This window comes from Lepidochelys kempii, chromosome 22 (genome assembly GCF_965140285.1).
Source record: "Lepidochelys kempii isolate rLepKem1 chromosome 22, rLepKem1.hap1, whole genome shotgun sequence".
NCBI lineage: Eukaryota > Metazoa > Chordata > Testudines > Cheloniidae > Lepidochelys > Lepidochelys kempii.
In genome coordinates, this window is record NC_136401.1 from 14,113,496 (window position 1) to 14,118,988 (window position 5,493).

The following is a 5,493-nucleotide window of genomic DNA, read 5'->3' on the forward strand; positions in this document are numbered from 1 at the left end:
TTGCCTTCCAAAGCCTGTGGGAGAGGGTGCTGTTTCTGTCCCTTTATAAATAAGCACTTGCTCTGCCACTCCTCCCCTCCTCTTTCAGATCCAGCCCATCTTCTGCTTCACCTGCAGTAGGGTGGAAAAATACCACAGTAATGGGCATGTGGGTTTCAGGTCAAATAGCTTCTAATTATTCCTTTGCAATGTTTGCTTCCAACTGAGGAACAGGTACATTATTCACCTTGTTAAAAGCAATGAGTTTCCTTCAGAGATTCGCCAGCATTGACCTCCTGCAAATGATTTCCGGGTGTCTTCAAAACATGTGGTGGGGCAGAGAGGGTGTGAGCAACATTTGCCGTTTACACTCCTTTAAGTGATCTGACGTGTAGTATCTGCATGGGGTCTCTAAAAATAACATCACTGTGCCATTCAGGTACCAACATGATAGGTGCTATCTATTCGGTCAATAACTCTGGATTGTAATATCATGGGGGGGGGGGGGAGTGCTCCTTTAAAAGTTTGTACTTTGACTTTTCTGTTCTTGGTGTAGATTGGGTGTGTTTGCTCTGATTTTTAACCTGAGGTTGTAAAAAAGAAAGGCAGCTGCTGCCCAGGGCTTTCTAAGCAAGTGCAGTTACCAGAACAGGATAATTTTTGTAAGTGTTTATCTTGCATCAGTCACAAGTTCTCCAAGTGAAATACCTTATGCTCCGAGAGAAGATTTATGAAACTTCTTATACCTCTATTCTGCACGTAGGAATGCATGCATGCCATGCATCCACGTCTGGAAATTCTAACAAGCAGTGTCCGTTGGTCTGCACATGCTCAGTAGGTCTCCTCGTGCTCCTGACCGAGGGCATAAGAAGCAGTGCGGGCTGATGTCTCTTCAGTTCCTTCATACCACTGCTGACCAGAGTTGAAATCCTATGTCTGTAGATTTCTGAAGTTTTTCTGATAGAACCTGTAAATTGATTTGTAAATAGTTTTATACTTCATAGCTTTTATATTAGTACAGCTAGAGTTTTATAGTATAGTTAATATACCTCATTTTCCCCCGTAGTGGGGACTCCCTGCCCATGGTCTGGGACTATGCCCGGAATCCCGGTGTTCAAGAATTGTATCTCCTGCCCTTGCACCTTCTCTGTGAGTGAGGATCACAAACACTGCCTCTATTGCTTGGGTGAGATGCATATCTCTGCAAAGTGCAGTATTTGTTGCTCTTGAGTTTCATCTAAGGAAACGCCTTATGGAGAAGGTTATAAGGCTCCATACTGATTCAGGCCAGGGAGATCCCCTGTTCATTGGCCTCAACAGATGAGGAGCGCCCCCACTTCCCCAAGTATGAGCTTAGAAGCAGAGTCTGGAGCTCCTAAGCCCAAGGACGCTTCCTCCAGGGCTTTCTGTGAGAGTGCATGCACACTCACAATTGCAAGGACAGATCCCCATCCAGGACCATCCACAAAAGACGCGATCCCTCCCTGAGCCTGTCGAGTGCAGTTGAGCCTTCATGCGTCGATCCTAAGGACCAGCACCACTGAAAACCTCCAGGCTAGAGGGAAAAGAACTGCCAGTTCCATTGGTGATGCCAGCTCCGAAACACAAGGACCGTCACCCACCGGTTCCATATAGCAGTGCAGGTCCACACTCATCGTCAGTACCAGCTTGCTTGTCTAAGGACCATACTACCTCCTCAGGTGTGCTAGAACCATTGGTCCCAACTGCAAAACCCCCTAGACACCAGGACATATGGAGTCTCTCGCAGTCTCCCATCATCTCCAGCCCAGCACCCCTGAGGAACATTATTACCCCCGAGGATGATACTACTTCAGCGTCTCAGAAAGTGCCTCATCTCCAACCATCAGGAAGGCGTGCCCCAGAAACTGCACCACTATCCAAGCTGCATACCTTCCAGATGCTCAGAGCTCTTTTAACAGACAACCTCAGCAGGCACTTCTCTATGGGCTATTAGTGGGAGATTCACGACTCTGTCCTGGAGAAATATTCATTAAGTAAAGTACACCTCAACGGGATCTCTTTGTGTCCCAAATGAACAGAAAACTTCCAGAGGAGCTATGGGCCACAGCTCCGAGGGTGACACTCTCCTTTTGTCATGGCTGAATGATCTCAGGTATGCCTTTCCTCCCATTCCCCAACTACCACACTTCCTGAGAAAGATCCGTCACAACTGTCCATGAAAGTTGCATTCTTAGTTGATATCGCATTGGCCAGGAGGGTGAGCGAGTTAGGACCCCTCAAGGCAGACCCTCCTTACATGGTTTATCCCAGGGAAAAGGTATCCATTTGCCTTCATTCTAAGTTCCTCCTTCCAAAACCACACACTTTTTCCAAAGAGAGAAGACTTCATTCCCTGTATGTCAATTGTGCCCTGCAAAGCACCCAACCTATCAGAAAATCAGCAAGACTTTTTCTCGCCATAACAAAACGTCACGAGGTCAAGCAGTATCCTTTCAGAGAATCTCTACGTGGATTTCTGGATGCATCATCAAGTGCAACAGGTTAACAGACATACCTCGTCCTGACAGAGTCAGGGAACACTTTACAAGGCACAAGCCGCCTCTACAGCATCCCTGCAGGATATTCCAATACTAAACATATGCAGAGCAGCCACCTGGAGCTCCATCCACATGTTTGCTAGGCTTACACACTCGTTCAGGCCTCTGCTATGGATGCAATATTGGGAATTACAGTACTGAAAGCATCTTTGCTGCCGGCTTCCTCATATCACCCTCCAGTCTGAGCAGTGCTTGACAACAACCCACATGTGGAATACACATAGGGACCAGTACTCAAAGAAGAAATGGAGTTTACTTACCTATAACTGGAAGTCCTTTGAGATATGTGGTCCCCATCTGTATTTCACTACCTGCCCTCCATCCCCTCTGCTTCGGATCCTTTTGGATTCATAGTAAGAAGAGGAACTGGAGAGGCGTCGGATCGCGCTGCCTTTTATGCCCTTGTTCGGAAACATGAGGAGATTTACTGAGCATCTGCAGGCCAACAGACACTGCTTGTTAGAATGTGTGGACTCCAGAGCATGGCACACGTGCATACCCATGTGTGGGATACAGATCATAGAATCATAGAATATCAGAGTTGGAAGGGACCTCTGGAGGTCATCTAGTCCAACCCCCTGCCCAAAGCAGGATCAATCCCCAACGAAATCATCCCGGCCATGGCTTTGTCAAGCCTGACCTTAAAAACTTCTAAGGAAGGGGATTCCACCACCTCCCTAGGTAACTCATTCCAGTGTTTCACCACGCTCCTAGTGAAAAAGTTTTTCCTAATATCCAACCTAAATCTCCCCCACTGCAACTTGAGACGATTACTCCTTGTCCTGTCATGGACATGAGGACCACACATCTTGAAGAACTTCCAGATACAGGTAAATAAATTCCATTTCCCATCATTCAAAAGCAATGGTAATGTCTGTGTTTGCTGATATTTGGTGGAGGAAATAAAAACCAGGAGAAAAGGTATAAAATGCTTACATGACTTCTAACTAGGCCAGAATATAAGAAATGACTCATTCCACACATCCCCTCGTATTCTAGATTTCATTAAGGTATCAAATCAAATATGGGGAAGATTCCTTTTTACTGTTTTTTTGGAAAAATGCATCCCTTTCTAACGGGACTGAACTGGTCTTACAGTAAGGCTGAGTATTTCAATAATGGGCCATTTAAATGGCATAATTCAGGAAACTATTGAATTGCACTGTTCTGTATGCTGCTAAGTGCCATAATTGCTAGCATGAGTTTTGAATTATGATAGGAGATTAAAGTTGTTAATCTAAATCACTAACACTGACCCTTTAAAAATATATAGGCTGTAGTCCTATTGAAATCAACAGTGAATCACTTTTCTTGATTTCTATAGAAGCAGGGTCAAATCCTTGCTGTAATAACCAGGAGCAAATTCCAAATAAAATGGGGGTCGAGTCTCTTTAATATGATGACTAATATTCTGAAACTGAAGCAGATTCCTTTTCCAGCTTCCTGATTCCTGGTTCATGTTTCCTAATTCCCTGTCCTCAGCATGATTCAACTGGCCCTTGGATCATGTGGTCAGAGGCACAAGATAAATATACAAATGGATAAATGGAAAGGCTTTTATTCTAATTTTATTTAGGGCCCAGTTCTGCTGTTGATTTAAGTGAGACAGGATTGGGCCCTTAATGGGAACAGCTACAATATAAACTCTTTCATATGTAAATAAGTAACTGGGATTTCAAAATACATGTCATTCACAAAAGTAATACTCTGTTCAACATCTCCAGTGAGTCCAGACCTGTAATTTAGTACACTGCAATGAAATAAACCTATACATTGCTAAAATACACACTAGGGACTAGAGAACTAGAAGCCTGGGAGACACAAACACAACAAAATAGACATAAAAACAGAGAATTGGGACTGGAAATAGTGAGGGGAAAATGTACTTGCAAATTGGGAAATGGAAGCCAGGGATCTGATTGAGTTGGGAACTAGGGGATGCAAGGGCAAATATATCTAATTTGGAAATGATAGGATGAAAACTGTGCGGATGGGCCTGCAAAATAGAAATTGTGAACCAGGAAGAACAATGAGCAGGGGACGTGGAGTTGTAGTCCAGAAACAAGTAAGACCTAGTAGATGGAAATCAGGATTTGGTGGCATTGCGCATTGTGACATCCACAGATTTGCAAAGATAAAGGTCAGACTAAGATTTTTAGTGGTTATTCATGGTTTGGAATGTTATCTGTGCCACCCTAGCAGGTTCTGCAGGCAAAGAATAGGAGATGGAAGAAATGTAGTCTATAAATTGTGACCCTTCTGCCTGAGGATCGGTGTTAAAATTGCAGATTAGCCATGACATACAGCAAAAGAGCATCCAAAACATTTAAACTGAGTTTACCCGCGGTTTTTGTACTATCTTAACTCTTTCATTTGGAGCTGTGGTTTTATTATTGAAATAGTTACACTTGGACACCCCCTAGTGTAGTTGCAACTATAGCGGCTTAAAGGTGACTTAGACCCATATATTTTGTTCCCTTAAATTTATAGGAATAAACCCTATTGGCATAGCTGCATGATGGGTTTGTAACCTTGTAACTACTGAGATTTCCAACCGATATCGTTAAAGCAGTGCAAAAACTGTGTATAGACCAGCTTTTAGTGAAGCAGGAAACATATTCTGCCAGACCATCTGCACTGCCAACTACTATTAGAATTTTATTCCAGTTCAAGAAAAGGAATCCACATAATCCTTAGAATCACAAAGGAAACAACGCTACTTTTATAGAACTTATAAGAATCCATATTTAGTTCCCCAGGCCACCATGAGGCTGAGATGAGAAAACATAGAAAGAGGTTAGGGTTGAGGATGTTGCTTTAGAGGTGCCAACCAAACGTTCATCCTCCTGTTACATGGAGTGGTATTTGAGTGATCTCTGTGCTGTTTGGGCAATATCTATCTTGTAGAAATAGTAGTGGTGATTTTCAATAAAAT